The sequence below is a fragment of the Paroedura picta genome, chromosome 2 (assembly GCF_049243985.1).
Source record: "Paroedura picta isolate Pp20150507F chromosome 2, Ppicta_v3.0, whole genome shotgun sequence".
In the NCBI taxonomy this organism is placed as follows: domain Eukaryota; kingdom Metazoa; phylum Chordata; class Lepidosauria; order Squamata; family Gekkonidae; genus Paroedura; species Paroedura picta.
Genome location: NC_135370.1, coordinates 130,140,037 through 130,156,964, shown reverse-complemented (window position 1 = coordinate 130,156,964; position 16,928 = coordinate 130,140,037). Strand labels below are relative to the sequence as shown.

At 44.7% G+C, this 16,928-nt stretch overlaps 1 protein-coding gene across 2 annotated transcripts in view; it reads left to right on the top strand.

Annotated features, from left to right (window-relative positions):
- The window catches only part of MIDEAS (mitotic deacetylase associated SANT domain protein), a 115,672-nt gene that overhangs the window by 19,714 nt on the left and 79,030 nt on the right, over positions 1-16,928 (top strand). For both annotated transcript variants that reach the window (XM_077322724.1, XM_077322723.1), the window contains one exon: positions 372-592. The gene's annotated coding sequence lies outside the window, so the exon portion shown is untranslated. The remainder of the gene's footprint in view (positions 1-371; positions 593-16,928) is intronic.

Here is a 16,928-nt window from a genome sequence, read left to right as displayed (position 1 = left end):
TTTGTTCTGCTACTTAAAACCAACAGGGCTACCCACTTGAATCTTAATTATACACACAACCCTTTAATATCAGGTGACAATCCAATCAGGGACCACAGTCAAAGGAATTTTCTAGAAAATTATCTCACTCTCTTAATTTCTCCTCTCCCTCCCATCAAAAAAGCGAACTGGTGTGTGTGTGGTTAACTACTGCATTTTGAGCTTTCAGCCTGGAAACTGATAAGGGCCTGTAAGAGAAATATTCCAAATAATTCTTCAGGAGGAAGGAGAACGCTCTATTTCACACAAGAGTATTAATGATTTTTTATTTTATTTCCTAATTTCATTGTTGCAGTGTCAATCAAATCATGCTTTTCTCTTTTTTTCGTTAGAAAGAAGTCTGTAGTCCTGAATACCAAAAACTCACTGCTCCCACCGCTGGGAACGGAAGGGTTGGGGAATGGGAACAGCACTGAACAGCGCGCTAGGAAATGACGCCTTCCCAGAATTCTGGCCCAAGACTCAGCACTGGAAGAGGTGTCTTTTGGGGTGGGGGCCACGTTGGTTGCGGCCTCCTTGTTTGCAGGCTCAGGGCTGCAGAGTTAACTTCAAGGTAAACCGTCGACAGGACCTTCGGGAGCGGGACTGGGCGTTTGATTTGCTTCTGGGTCGTTTCCTTTTCCGCCCCCCCCCCCGTCCCACTCAGAACTTCGCCCAAGTTGGGGGGGAGATTTGTGAGGGGGGTGGTCTAGCGCACGCGATTAACTCTGTTGGGAACTGTGCTGCTGGCAGGCGAGTGGCACGGCTTAGGTTTTGCAAAGCGACCGCAACAGGGGCTTGCACGCTCAGGGCTCGACGTCTGCACTCTGCAGTGGGGCTCGGCAGGAAGAGAGCGACGCAAGTTTGTCCTGTATCTCCGCCCCGCGCGGGTGCTACTTCTGCTTCGGGACTGCAAGCGTTCTTCGACGTCCCAAAAGGGCTCTGCGGTTTATTTTTTTGTCACGGATCAAGCAGTTCGGTGCGCAAAACAGAAGAATTATGGCATTTGCCCCCCCCCCCGACCCCTTGGTCAAAGCTTTTCATATACACGCAGTTTTTGGTGAACATCTGAGGCTGATGTTGCATGGGGGGGGGGGGAGACGCCGTGGCTCTTCTAAATTCGGCGCGAGCTCGTCGAAAGGGAACCGAAGGGGTCATATGCCCTGTCACAAATAACGAGGCAGTCTCTGCAGTTTGCAAACGTCGGAGCTATTCAAACCCGGCGTCCCCCACGCTTCGCCGCCTGGGGTGTGTGCATGGGGGGAAGTTTAGGAGAAAGGCTTGTTTATGGCTTCTGACAGATGCTCCATGCTGACTGTTTTTTTAAATCTTGTAGTAACTGAAGGACGGGTTCTTCGGCAGTTTATCGATAAAGCTGTCCAAACACCCACAGACATATGTGAATGTCCCTTACATAATACCCGCAAGTTTTCTAATAAGCCTGGGTGAATATTTATTTTTGATTTGTTAAAAGGCGTGGAGGCTGCACGTTGCAGATCTTTTTCTTTTCTAAATGTTCAGTTGCTGATTGTTTTGGAAAGTTTGAGCATAAAGAAAACCCTATTTTTAGATGCAAGTATGCTAGGATTAAGACGATTTAGACATGCTGCACAAAAGGAGGAGAAAAACCTCAAACCCAGAAAAGGGAAAGTACTAAAAGAATATTTTTTTTTTAAATCACCACTGTACAGGCTGGGAACAAATTGTTCAGACCATCTACACACGTGACCGTTTGTAGCCACACCCAAATTCCCATCGACGTCAGTGAGACTTCTAAGTACAGTTGCATTATTTTCCAAGTATGCAGGACTATAGTCAGCTCTGAGCCACCTCCCTTAAGGCTCCCTTCCCCTTCCTGTGGAAGAGGACATCCTTGGTCATTTATAGGCCTGTGTCTCTGAAAATGGCAAAACAGTGTGTGAGCATGCCTAGAAACCACCACAGGTTTTGCTTCATGACAAATTTGGTATATATGAGTTGGAGTGTGAGGAAAAATTGTGTGTCTGTGGGGCTGCATTGTGTAAAATGTATGAATATCTAGCAAAACTCATGCACAGCTGCTGTTTTATCTTTTTACCTTGAGGGGTGACTTTAAAGGAATACATTGAACATATAGTACAGGGTTTCTCAATCAAGTTTTCTTGAAATCGAGGGGTTTCTTGATGGCCCTTGCAGGGTTTCCTTAATGGGTGAGAGTTAATTAATTTTTAATATATTTTTAAAATATGGTCATGTTGGCCTGCCCCTCCCAGGGGCAATGATGGGCCTGGAGGGGGTGGGAAGGAGAGGGGTCCCTGGTGGGCATCTACACAGTTATGGTTCCCAACCACACTTCTGAGGTTTCTCAAAGCCTGAAGAAAGTTTCAGGACTTTCTCAACGATAAAAAAATGTTGAGGGAGGCTGGCATAGAGGTTTGTTCATAACTTCTCTGCTGAAAAACATACAATTAGATAGATAATTTTCTTCATGTAGAGATAGGATCTTACTTGGAGTCTTACCAAATTGTTTGGAATTTTTTAAAAAAGAGGCAGGATGTGCATTGGCAGTTCCAAAAATAAATGGAAGAGGGGAGAAACAAACTGAGCAATAATTGTAAGCAATGCACAGGAAAAATTCTCAAAGGCAGAATTATTGAACTCTGAAAGCAATCATGTAGCTTAAAAATTGGTATTTTTCCCCCCACAAGCAGAATCAGCAGAATCTTCAGGAATAACATTCCTAAACAGTGATTTGTTGGAAAGGGGAAGCAATTGTAATAAAGTAACATGCCTTTACCAGCACTTCCGTACCTCAGGTTTTTGCTTGCCTACATAAGTGAAAACAAAGTTCACCATATAAAGGCACAGAATTGTATTCTATAGCAGCACTGGTCCAGCAATTGGGATGTTCTGATACTGAGGGTCACTTTGCTCATTGCATTATTAGCTCATACTTTACCTACTTGCTCTGTACATTTATTGCTACCTGAAGTATGAAATGTATAATGTGACATAGCCCGAACCTGAGAATTTTGCAAACAAAAAAATAGAATAAAGTACAACTATTTATTACCTAGTGCACATATTTAGAATTAAAAATTACGTACAAGAATATAATTTTAAAGAATTAATGGTTAACGGTCGCACATTAATGGTTAAACATGATACATCAAAAGATCCAAAGTGTTTTGACCCGGAGGGCCTTCTTCATTAGTCACAGTTCTATCACACACACACACACAAGCTGTAACTATTCCAATATAAAATATCTTTTTATGGTCTGGGAGGTAGTATACAAGTCACAAAAATGAAGCACCAAATAATGAATGTAAACGAATTCTCATAAATTGAGCTCGTAGTCATAGTATCTCATAATCATAGTAGCTAAGAAAAAGAACTGATTTTGTACCTTGTTTTTTACTACCCAAAGGAGTTTCAAAGTGGTTTACTATCGTCTACCTTCGTCTCCCCTCTACAGGCACCTTGTTGGGGTAGTTGGGGCTGAGAGAGCTCGAAGAGAAACTGTAACTGTCTCAAGGTCACTTAGCTGGCTACACGTGGAAAAATGGGGAATCAAACCTGGTTCTCCAGATGGGAGGCTGCCGCTCTGAATCACTACATCATTCTGTTCGTGCATTCACAATACAATAGTCCTGGGACACATTTTGAATGTTCAAGGAAGTCCATAGGGAGATAGAATTGAATGGATTTATCTGCACTCATGTGGCAAGGTTTTTAAACCTGTTCCAGGAAAATTGTGACTGCATGAGCACTTTCTAATGTGTGGAATTATGCATTTGCATCTTATTAGAAATTGAAAATATATGATTTATAATGTATTTAATATAAATGAGGAATCGTATATATCCACTTTAATGTATGTTTTATAAAACAACATTTTTCCTATTAAGGCAAATCGTGCAATATTAGGATGTGGCATTTATTTCTTAGTGCCTAAATAGAGCATAGTTTCATCTAATTGGGGCTGCTCTATATCTAGTATTTATTATTACCATCTTGGAGGTTGGCAATCCTATCATCACCTTTGGTTGCTAACCTCAAGTTGGCACCTGGAGATCTCTCAGAATTACAACTGATCTCCATGTTACAGAGATTGGTTCCTCAGCAAAAAAAAAAAAAAAAAAGGTTGCTTAAGAGTCAAATCCATGGTATATACACTGCTCTGGTCTCTCTTCTCCCCATATTATATCCTCCCCCCAGTCTCTATCCCTAAATCTTCAGTAATTTCCAGAGATAGAGTTTACAAATCAAACCGCACCTTTTGAATTCTGACTTATCAGACAGCTTCCTGTATTGCCTGTTAGGTTGCATTGAGGATTAGCATAATGGGATTTCAAAAGTGAAGGGTGCTCCGAGTTCTCTGATTTATAAAAAGGTAAAGGTAAGGGTATCTCCAGTGCAAGCACCGGGTCATGTCTGACTCTTGGGGTGACGCCCTCTAGCGTTTTCATGGCAGACTCAATTTGCCATGAAATTTTCATGGCAATTTTCATGGCAGACTCAATTTGCCAATGGCAATTTTCATGGCAGACTCAATTTGCCAGTGCCTTCCCCAGTCATTACTGTTTACCCCCCAGCAAGCTGGGTACTCATTTTACCGACCTCGGAAGGATGGAAGGCTGAGTCAACCTTGAGCTGGCTGCTGGGATAGAACTCCTAGCCTCATGGGCAGAGCTTTCAGATTGCATGATTGCTGCCTTACCACTCTGCGCCACAAGAGGCTCTTTCTGTAATTTATAGGACTTGGCTATTTGAGTTGCACTCTTTTCTAGTCAGACTATTAATTTTCTGCCTATGAAACTTATAATTTTCTTTAGTGTATTCATACTGCCAAGCCTCATACATTGTGAAAGGAGACCCGTAGAACAAGCTGACAATGGCACATTCAAAACTTCACTTTATTAATATCAGTATTCAAAATGAGCCCCGGTACATTCCCCATTTTCAGGAAATCCTTCGTCAGTGACTTACAGATCACAAATTTTACTATTCTAGTATAATGAATAGCACTTTTCTGTCACCTACAAAATATCAAATAGTCCTAAAGGGTCATACCTTTCCTCATAGTGACAGGGGATCCAATGGTATATTACCTATAATATGGATCAATATTGTAGGTAACTTATCACTGGATCCCCGTCACTACAAGGAGAAGTGTGACCCTTTTAGGCATTGTCCTGGGGCTTGTTTTGACTCTATGATGTGACTACTGATATGACAGTTAATAATATGAATTTTTGAGCATGCCATCATCAGCTTGTTTTTTGTATTCTTAGGCCTCAATCATTGGGTAGTTTGCAGCAGGCCCGTAGACTGGAGGGCAGTTCTCACAGAGATCTGTGTCCTTCTCTCTCTCTCTCCTTTCAGCATTATACATTGCCTAAGAGAAACCTCCCTGTGTCTGATTCCTTTGCAGGTTTAGAAATTAGATTGGGCAAATGGTAGTTGCTGACTAATGCACTATAGCTGAGGGAACGCCTCTTCCCCACCCAACAGTTAGATACAGTCACAGTTATTATATTTCAGAGACATTTATGAGGACTTAAGAGTGCCACATATTTTCAGTTTTCTCTCTGGTTTCACATGCATGGAGATGAGGAAATAGCTTAAAGAGGGAACAAAAAGATGCTTTGCGGCAACAAGGTGATTGGGTATTTATACACATAACAAGAAAGTGACTGAAAATTAATTTGTGTGAGAAGTCCTGCAGATTTCAAGAAAATTTACTTAAAATTAAGTATGGCTAAGATATATTATTATGTTGACCTTTATATTAATATATTTTTTCGTTACAGTTGGTGATGGTTTGATATATCTTTACATAGATTTCCAAAACATTTTGGAGGAGGAGTAAGTCAGAGGAACTAAAGATCAACTCTGATTGATTTTAGTTCTATGAATAACTTGCTCAATATTGCATCCTTGCACCCATGCAGAGAGGTTTGAAGATCAGCCTCATCAGTGCTTGTTGCCATCAGAAACTTCCACTTAAAAGGCACCATGAGTGTAGGTTCCTCTATGTTTAGAGGCTAGATTTTACATTTCAGTTTTGAAATGTAAATGTAGTTATTCTGTAACAGGAAATTTCTGTCACACCCTTATGTAGACTGTCTTAGGTCATTCACAGGTCACTGTTTCCCTAAGGTTCTGATGTGCCTTCTCTTGTTACTTTTTGAATTGTTTGTTCACGTAAGATAGTAAACATTACAACAAACTCCTGTAACTGTACCACCTACTATCCCCTCACTCTTTCCCAACATAGCCCAACAACAAAAAGACACAGTACAAGTTGCAGATAGGTAGCTAAATGTGGAAATTAAGGGGGGGGGAAGGGGGAGGAAGAATGAGAACGGTGTGGTGGGAGGTAAGAGGTAGTCATATGGATCCAGCTAAGCAAGTAGTGGAGAAGGTAGGTCATCACCACTCAAAGAGATACAGGAAATCTTGCCGAATAAAAGTGAAGGTCACAGGCTTTTCTTATCTGTGGTATTTGATGCTCTCTCTTATACAGAGATCTAATATATCATTGACATAATCATCCACACAGAGAGAAATACAGGATTTCCAGTGCTGCAAGATAATTTGGTAACCAAGGCTACTCTTGGACTTCCAAACGCTTGATGTTTGGGGAGTGCTTGTAGAAGTGGTATATAACATAGGATTAGATTATTACCTGTGAGGTATAATTTAGTAGATAATGTGTGATTAATCTGAGGTACAATATATTGCCAGATATAATCTTGGGGCACTGCTAGAACATCTGGCCGAGACTGGCTCTAGGAGTTTAGCACCATCATTCTCAGCAAAACATAGGTGGTTAAGCAAAACATAGGTGGTTAAATCTAGCAGGATACCAATATACTCATAAAAAGGTGTTTTTTTGGAGGGAGGGATATGAATAAGCCTTAGGCACAAACCTAGAGTAGTAGCTTTAATTAATGTAGTTGCATTTTGCCAGTGGAACCAGTGGACTAGAGTATTCAGATCTAAATTCCACAGGGAACAAGTAGAATCTTGGTTATATTTTGTTTGGCTTCTTAAAAAGTAATATATAATGATTATATGTCTCGGGAGAATTTCTGAAGATGTGAGAAAGCAGTGGGGGTGTTTCCGGTGCTGCAAAAGCTTCAGGACCAGAAACAGAGTTCAAACAATATTTTATCCAAATATCCTGCTAACTAGTTGTGGCTGGAAGATTAAATTATGTGCACAGAGATTGAATGTATCACCATTAATCAACCAGTGTTGCCAAAGCCCCCTTCCATTTTCTCTCTTAATCTTAGAATTTCCCCTCAAATTATTAGATCCTTAATTATAAATGGGTCAAAAGTCAACTGAATGCCAGCCATCTGTCGGGCCAACCCAGTAGCCTCAGTTACAGGAGAAATACATATGGAGATAATTTAAGTGGGAAAGCCCAAGGCTGCCCACTTACATATGCAATAGAACTGGGATATTTCTAGGTGAGCTTATTCAGGTGTTCCCCGCTCCTGTCCATGAAGCCTGCTGGGTGACCTTGGGTTAGTTCTTTCAGAGCTGTCTTAGCCCCACGTACTTCACAAGATGCCTTTTGTGGGGAGAGCAAGGAAAGAAAATTGCAAGTGACTTTGATACTCCTTAAAGGTAGAGAAAGACAGGGTATAAAAACCAACTCTTTCTTCACAGGATAACCATTTGGTCCCAGAACCTTGGGTGTGTACATGTGAAGTGCCGCCAAGTCGCTTCAACTTTTATCAACATTATGAATGAATGATCTCCAACACATCCTATATTATTAATAACCTTACTCAAGTATTGCAAACTGATGACTATGGCTTCCTTTATTGAGTCAATTGATTTCATGTTAGATCTTACTATTTTCTTGCTGCCTTCAGCTTTTCCTATTCTTTTCCAGAGCCGTAGGGAAGGGCAGTATAGTAATATAAATAAATAAATAGTGACAGTCATTTTAGCTTGTAGGGAACGTTCAGGCTTAATTTGATTTAGAATCCACTTTGTCTTTTGCTGTCCAAAGTATCCATAAAATCCAGATCTCTGAGACTTTTCATATTTGTAATTTGTAATCTGCCAGAATTTGTGTTGTTGCTTGTTTAAAGCTGGCAGATATATATTGCTCAGAAACTTTGAAACCGCATCTGCAGGTAGTACAAGGTCTGCTCCTGGCATTCTTGGAGGAAACTTTGGCACTCAATCCATATCAGTCTGGCTTCCACCCTGGCCACGGGGTGGAGACGTTGTTGGTCACCCTGCTGGATGATCTCCGTCATCAGCTCGATAGAGGCGGGTCAGCCGTGCTGGTCCTCTTAGACCTCTCGGCGGCCTTTGACATTGTGGACCACAAGTTGTTGATCCACCGCCTGGCTGGCACAGGGATACAGGGCACAGCTTTGTGCTGGATACACTCCTTTCTCCAGAACCGGTCCCAGAGGTTTGCTGTGGGGGAAGAGTTCTTGTGGCCCTATAGACTCCCTTGTGGGGTCCCTCAGGTCGTGGTCCTCTCCCCCACATTGTTCAACATTTTCATGCGCCCTCTGGCCTAGCTGGTACGGAGTTTTGGGCTGTTTTGTCATCAGTACGCTGATGACACCCAGCTCTATCTCCTAATGGACGGCCGCCCGGACTCCCCCCCCCCCCAGAACCATTTGCCAGATGTTTGGAAGCGGTGTCTGAATGGTTCGTGCAGAGTCGCCTGAAACTCAACCCCTCCAAAATGGAGGTCCTGTGGCTGGGAGGCAGGGGGCAGGAGCAGGCAGCGCATCTACCCTCCCTAGCAGGGGTACAACTTACCATCGTGCCCCAAGCTAGAAATTTGGGTGTGACCATTGATGCCTCCCTGACTAGGAAGGCGCAGCTCAAGAGAGTAGTGGGCCAGGCATTTTTCCACCTTCGCCAGGCTCGGCTACTAGCGCCCTACCTGTCCCCTGACCACTTGGCCACAGTGATCCATGCGACAGTCACCTCCAGAATAGATTTCTGTAACTCTATGCAAGCCTAGCCTTGTCTCTGACCTGGAAACTTCAGCTAGTGCAAAATGCAGCTGCTAGGGTCCTCACCGACACATCTTGGAGGGCCCACATCCAGCCTATGCTGAGGCAGCTGCACTGGTTGCCAATTGCTGCCCAGATCCGGTTCAAGGTTTTGGTTTTAACCTTTAAGGCCATATGCGGGTTGGGCCCTGTTCTATAATTTAGTTTCTAGTTTATTTGGCTCTTCATTATATTGATGTTTTTTGCATACCCCATAGATATGCTTTAAGAGCCAGGTGACCTAATATGTAACATTGGTAGATGGTAAGTCTTTAATATGAAGCCACATTCATAGAGCATCTCCCAGACTAATTATCAATGAAACAGGGGAGTGGTCAGAAATAATGCAGGTTCTAGTACAGCAAGAAAGTGCTTTAGGGAACAAGGAGCCGCTGACAAGAATAAAGAATTGACTCTGAGTTTGAGAAATATATATATTTTTTCTTGCCAAATGGATATTTATTTATTTACTTACTTACTTATTATATTTATATACCGCCCTCCCCGGAGGCTCAGGGCGGTTTACATTGAACTTATGAACCATACATGAAACAATCTGCATTAATAATCAAACAATAATATTAACAACCATGGTTGTAACAATTAAATAATACAACAAATAAAGTTGTAACAGCACACAATACAATATAACAGCACAACAGTTCAACAGTGCAATGGCACAACAGGTCCAGAACACTCTGGTGGAGTTCTGGGGTGGGGGGAGCAGGGGCCCTTCATTTGCTGTTGGTTATGCCTGGTCTCAACCAAATGCCTGGTGGAAGAGCTCCTTTTTGCAGGCCCTGCGGAACTGTTTAAGTTCCGTCAGGGCCCTGATCTCTTCTGGGAGCTCATTCCACCAGGTGGGGGCCTGGACAGAAAATGCTCTGGCCCTGGTCGAGACCAGACAGACTTCTTTAGGGCCAGGGACCATTAGCCGGTTGGTGGCGGTCGAGCACAGAGCTCTTTTGGAGGCATAGGCAGGGAGGCAGTCCCTCAGGTACACTGGGCCCTGACCGCGAATGGCCTTGAAGGTAATTACCAGAACCTTTAGTCTGATCTGGAATTGAACTGGCAGCCACTGCAGTTGGTGGAGAATGGGCCGGATGTGGTACCTCCACGGTGTTGCTGTTAGGATCCTGGCTGCTGCGTTTTGGACTAGCTGTAGTTTTTGGGTCAAGGCTAAGGGCAGGCCTGCGTAGAGCGAGTTACAGAAGTCCAGTCTAGAGGTGACCGTTGCATGGATCACTGTGGCTAGGTATTCCGGGGCCAGGTAGGGCGCTAGTAGTTTGGCTTTGCGGAGATGGTAGAATGCCAGCCACGCTATGTTTGTGATCTGGGCTTCTATTGTAAGGGAAGCGTCCAGAATCACGCCTAGGTTCCTGGCGGAGTCAGCCATAGAGAGCTGTACACCATCCAGGGCAGGCAGGCGTGCTTCCTCACATGGGCCCTTCCTACCCAGCCACAGGAGCTCCGTCTTTGAAGGATTGAGCTTCAGACGACTCTGCTTGAGCCATCTCGTCACTGCTTCCAGGCAGCTGGCTAATGCTTCTGGGGGGGAGTCAGGGTGGCCATCCATCAGGAGGAAGAGCTGGGTGTCATCGGTATATTGATGACAACCCAGCCCAAACCTCCGTACCAGTTGTGTGAGAAAAGGTGCATAAAAATGTTGAAAAGGATAGGAGAGAGGACCACTCCTTGTGGAACTCTGCAAGTAAGTTGCCGGCGGTCTGATGTTTTCTCTCCTATTGCAGCCCTCTGTCCACTATCCCGGAGGAAGGAGATCAGCCATTGGAGGGCTGTCTCTCGTATTCCGGCATCAATGAGGCGGCGAGCTAGAAGCTCGTGATCAACTGTGTCAAACGCTGCTGAGAGGTCTAGTAATATCAGCAGTGCCGACCCGCCTCGGTCCAACTGGTGACGGAGGTCGTCTGTCAGGGTGACTACCGCTGTCTCTACCCCATGGCCAGGCCGGAAGCCTGACTGGGATGGGTCTAGGACCAAAGCTTCTTCCAGGTACTCTGTTAGTTGGTTTGTGACAGCCCTTTCTATCATCTTCCCCAGAAACGCTAGATGCGAGATGGGTCGATAGTTGTTGGGCTCTCGCGGGTCTAAGAATGTTTTTTTCAGTAGTGGGCGTACCACAGCCTCTTTCAGTCCCTCTGGGAATTCTCCTGTTGTGAGAGTTATATATATAGTTAAGTGCCATGTATCATGCAAATCTGCATCAAGCATATGGCTTTGCAGGGCTGATCTAGATTTACCTGAGTTAAGGAAGCCCATACTGCTTCTGGTATTTCTCAACTCGGAGTCGGCAACCCTAACCAAAAGAGAGGCATTTTCAAAGACCACACCTTTTTGGTTTCCATTTTCCTTCTATCCCAGCCACACCACCAAAGGGCTTTGAAAAAATTACCCACGTACCAGTAAACTGTAGAAAGTGATTTGTCCTTAAATTGGAACTTCACAATAAACCTAGGTAAATATTATGTACCCAGAAGTGTGGTTTAAAGAAAAGCTCGAAGAGGAGGTTGTGCAAACCAAAGCAGAGATAGGTGGTAGGATAGGAGGCAGTGGAGGACCCTACCTGGATCCACAGTCTGGGTAAAATAGGCAGTAGCTGAGAGGGTGGTTCAGAGGGTGCATTTCACCAAATGTCATGGAAGTAGCATACGGATAAGTTGTTTCACCATAGTAAACCAACAGATCAGCTGCTAGCCTATTTAGGAAAGAGTATAAGACTGATCAGTATTCTCTGATCATTTGTTGCCTCTACTGTATTTAACTGTTTGTGACTCAGAGCTCCAAGCAACCTTTGCCTTTCCTTGGAGGATGAGACTTTTAATAGCAAGAAACACTTAGATGAAGTAACCTATTATTATTATTATTATTATTATTATTATTATTATTATTATTATTATTATTATTATTATTATTATTAATTTATTTATTTCCCGCCACTCCCAAATGGCTCATGGCGGGTTACAGTGTCTTAAAAACCCCATTAAAACTCCCTTTAAAATGTCACAACATGGCGGCACAATAATAAGATCCCCTTCCTACCCCCATTCGTAAAAAAAGGGGGGGTGGAGGAGAAGGAGGTCAACGATGTTCGAGAAACCCGGGGGAGAGCAGTCGATGTACCTCAGCAGCCCCAGCCTCAACCATAGACCTGGCGGAAGAGCTCCATCTTGCAGGCCCTGCGGGACGTTGAAGGGTCCCGCAGGGCCCACAGCTCACCCGGGAGCTCATTCCACCAGGTGGGAGCCAGGACCAAAAAGGCCCTGGCCCTGGTCGAGGCTAGGCGTGCTTCCCTAGGGCCGGGAACGACCAGAAGATTCTCACTCGCAGAGCGCAGAGCCCTGCGGGGGGCATAGGGCATTATTATTATTATTATTATTATTATTATTATTATTATTATTATTATTATTATTATTATTATTATTATTATTATTATTATTATTATCTTTCGATTTATTGCCCGCCACTCCCTTACGGCTCGTGGCGGGTTACAACATTTTAAAACCCCCAATAAAATCCATTAAAAACCCTCAGCAACCATTACAATATAACATTATCAGTTAGCAAGCTAACCTGGCAAGATAGGCTAATCAACCTCCCCCTCCTACTACAAGCAGGTGGAGAGGGGATACTGATGGTACTAATCCTCAATCTCAATCCCAGGTCCCGGGTCCCGGGTCCCTGGGGGGGGCATAGATGTTAGCCTCGTCCTCAACCGTAAACCTGGCGGAAGAGCTCCGTCTTGCAGGCCCTGCGGAATGATGGAAGATCTCGCAGGGCCCGCAGCTCTCCCGGGAGCTCATTCCACCAGGTAGGGGCCAGGACCAAAAAGGCCCTGGCCCTGGTCGAGGCCAGGCGTGCTTCCCTAGGGCCGGGAATGACCAGCAGATTTTCTCCCGCAGAACGTAAGGCTCTGCGGGGAGCATAGGGCGATAGGCGGTCCTTCAGGTATGTGGATCCCAACTCGCGTAAAGCCTTGAAGGTTAAAACCAAAACCTTGAACCGGATCCGGGCAGCAATTGGCAACCAGTGCAGCTGCCTCAGCACTGGCTGAATGTGGGCCCTCCAAGGTGTGCCGGTAAGGACCCTAGCAGCTGCATTTTGTACTAGCTGGAGTTTCCGGATCAGAGACAGGGATAGGCCCGCGTAGAGCGAGTTATAGAAATCTAATCTGGAGGTGACTGTTGTATGGATCACAGTGGCCAGGTGTTCGGGGGACAGGTAGGGCACTAGTAGCCGAGCTTGGCGAAGATGGAAAAATGCCTGGCCAGCTACTTTCCTGACCTGCGCCTCCATAGTCAGGGAGGCATCAATGGTCACACCCAAGTTTCTGGCCTGGGACGCGATGGTAAGGTGCGCCCCTGCCAGGGTGGGTAAATGCGCTTCCTGTTCCCGCCCCCTACTTCCCAGCCACAGGACCTCCGTCTTGGAGGGGTTGAGTTTCAGGCGACTCTGCTCAAACCATTCTGTCACCGCTTCCAAACATCTGGCGAATGGTTCCAGGGGGGAGTCTGGGTGGCCGTCCATGAGGAGATAGAACTGGGTGTCGTCAGCGTACTGATGGCAGCCCAACCCAAAACTCCGTACCAGCTGGGCCAGAGGGCGCATGAAGATGTTAAATAGTGTGGGGGAGAGAACCGCGCCCTGTGGGACCCCACAAGGGAGTCCATAAGGGCGCGAGAGCTCATCCCCCACTGCAACCCTCTGGGTCCGGTTCTGGAGGAAGGAACGTATCCAGCGCAAGGCTGTACCCCGTATCCCCGTACCGGCAAGGCAGTGGACCAATATCTCATGGTCCACGATGTCGAAAGCAGCCGACAGATCCAGAAGGACCAGCACGGCTGACCCACCTCTATCTAGCTGGCGACGGAGATCATCCAGCAGGGCGACCAACACCGTCTCCACCCCGTGGCCAGGGCGGAAGCCAGACTGATATGGATCGAGTGCCGAAGTTTCATCCAAGAAAGCTAGGAGCTGGTCCGCCGCAGCCCTTTCCACCACCTTGCCCAGGAACGCTAGGTGCGACACCGGGCGGTAGTTGGCAGGGTCCTGTGGGTCCAGCGTTGGTTTTTTCAAGAGAGGGCGAACCACCAACAGACCAGGAATAATACATTTTCACTTGAAGAGCAGGAAACAAATAGGTGGAGTAACCTACTATGAGAAGTTTGGTGAAATGTTGGAGTATCATCGTCTACTTACTGTCAAAGGATCCTTCATAATAAGTCCAACAGTTGCCTAAGGAAATCTACATGCAAGGCTGACACAATGCTGGAGTTACTTCCCAACAGGAAGAAGCAGGAGCCAGTGACTTTTGACATATGGAGACAATTCATACCAAATTTGCCCAGATATGGTGCTCTTTAATCCAACTCCCCCATTTGCTGCACTGGCGTGTACACTTCATGATAGTCGAGTCTTACCTGTTACGTTGAGCTGTAAGGATTTCACTGAAAGGATGAGGCAGTGTTGGTCCAGCCAGTAATCATGGGAGTGACAGGTTTGGTTGCATGGTATTGCTTTATGGCTGCTGCAGATAACCAGATAGCTGCTACTGTGTATTTGGTCACGTATCCAAGAATGGGAAAAGCTACTGCAACAGCCCTAATCTTGCTGAAGCTGTCGAATTCACTTACTACTCACTAGTACAGTAGACTTACCTTACGCAAAATTGTCCAATTTGAAGTGAGCTGGAAGTATCGCAAGTTCAAGATGATTCATTTTGTCTACAGGTGAACAGTGCTGCCTAGAGTGTTAACAGCCTAGCAGTCTTATAAAATTGGCAAGGAAATTCGTAACCCTGCAAAATCCAGAACAGACCAGGAATAGATTAATTCCTGTCTTAAAGGGGTTTTGGTCCTTGTAATTCAGGAATCTGAAACCTTTTATACTTCGAGCCAAACTATGCCAGCGTTCAGAGTAAGATATTTTATTAAAGAAAGAGCCAGCATAAGAAATCCCACTTGCATACCTGAAAATATACAACATTTTTAATAATCATCATGTTTCTGTAGTTCTGTAGTTCGAGGACTTTATTGGGAAGTGGTTCACACAAGGTCTCACAACAATAGACACAGAAGAGGGCCACCATGTGCATTTGTTTCAAGCACAGGCTTAAATATGTGCCTAGTTCACTATTGGATTACTGGTAACTCTTCACCTATATCATTTTCCTTTCTGTAAAACATCTCTCAGGAACAAACTACACATTACACTTTCTAATAAGTCAGTCCTAGATTCCCTGGACCCAACTCATTTCCCAGGCTCAACTTTTTCTGCAGTTGCACAGCACCTGCCATGGATGGCATTTAAAAGGTTTACAGGGTCCAATTTGGCTCAGGACTGTAATATGGATGGAGGAGGGGCTCCTGCCTTTATCCCTCCACATCTGTTTCCTTAAATGGTCTCATTGGGGGAACTTAAATGGGGGAATTATATTCCCCGTTTGGAGCTGCACATCTAATATGCACCAAACCTCCCTCTCAGGGCAGCTTTGGCTTTGAAAACAACCCTTGGAGGGTGGAAGGTGGGATCCCCTCCTCCTCCCATACCATAATATCATGCCTGCAATCTTTAAAATGCCATTCCCTGCAGCTGCTGTATTAAAGTGTCATTTGGTCCCCAGAAACCCTTTAATCAGGTGAAGAATATTCTCTGCTCTTCCCATTATATCCTAGTTATATTCTAGCATCCCACTTGCTTCTTCAATATACCTGGACTTAAGTATTTAATAGTCTTTTTTTGAGAGCCATATTTGGTTCTAGAAGCTACTTTTGCTTCTAGAACCGGCTGCAATAATGTTGCTATTCTACATTTGTTTGTGCATCACAGGTTGCTTTAAGTAATGTGGGCTAATGAATCCCTTGTTCAGAAGCAATTCTGGCTGAATTGCTGCCGGCTGCTGGTTGGTGATATTTTCTGTCCAGAGATTTACAAGCAAATCTATTCTGAACGGAATTGCATTTCCCCAGAAGGAGCGAGTTTCCTGCTTGAAAGTACTGTTAGATCCATATTTGCAACTCTGCTGAGGCATGGAAAAATTCTAACCACCTTTGGTTGGTGCATCAGCTGCAGCTTTTCTGTAAGGCACGAGGTTTATTAGTATTCACAGGGGACTCCCCCCCCCCCATGGTGGCTTATATTGTTCTTCACCTCCATTTTATCTTCACAACGACCATGTGATCCAGGTGAGGCTGAGAATGTGTGACTGGCTTGAGGTCCCCCAGCAAGTGTCGAAGGCAGTAGTTGTTTGGTCTACTGCAATGCACTATATTCAGGGCTGCATCTGAAGACTGTTTGGAAGCTGTAATTAGTACAAAGCAAAATTGTAAGATTGCTGATATGTACTAATTACTGGGATCATGTCTCACCAACTATAAAATAACTGCATTAGTTGTCCATTTGCTTCTAGGCACAAATCAAAGTGTTTGTTTATTTGATAGTGTATATCCTGCTCTGCCATCCATTAAATGTATCCCTAAGACAGTGTGGTGTAGTGGTTAAGAGTGGCGGCTTCTGTTCTGGTGAATCGGGTTTGATTCCCCATCACCCACATGTAGCCAGCTGGGTGACCTTGGGCTCGTCAGAGCTCTTTCAACCTCATCTACTTCACAGGGTGTCTCGGAAGGGGAAGGGGAGGCGATTGCAAGCCACTTTGAGACTCTTTTGGGCAGTGACAAGCAGGTATAAAAAACAACTCTTCTTTTAAAGGAGGCTGAAACAAATTCAAAGTACAGAGATTACACTTACAACAAAACCTCAAAAAGGCATAATCAATTAAAAGAAGCATAAAAATTGGATAGAATTCCGCCCAGTTACATGCAACATAATGTGCAAAAGCCACAGTAGAAAGTTCCATCATGAACTTTC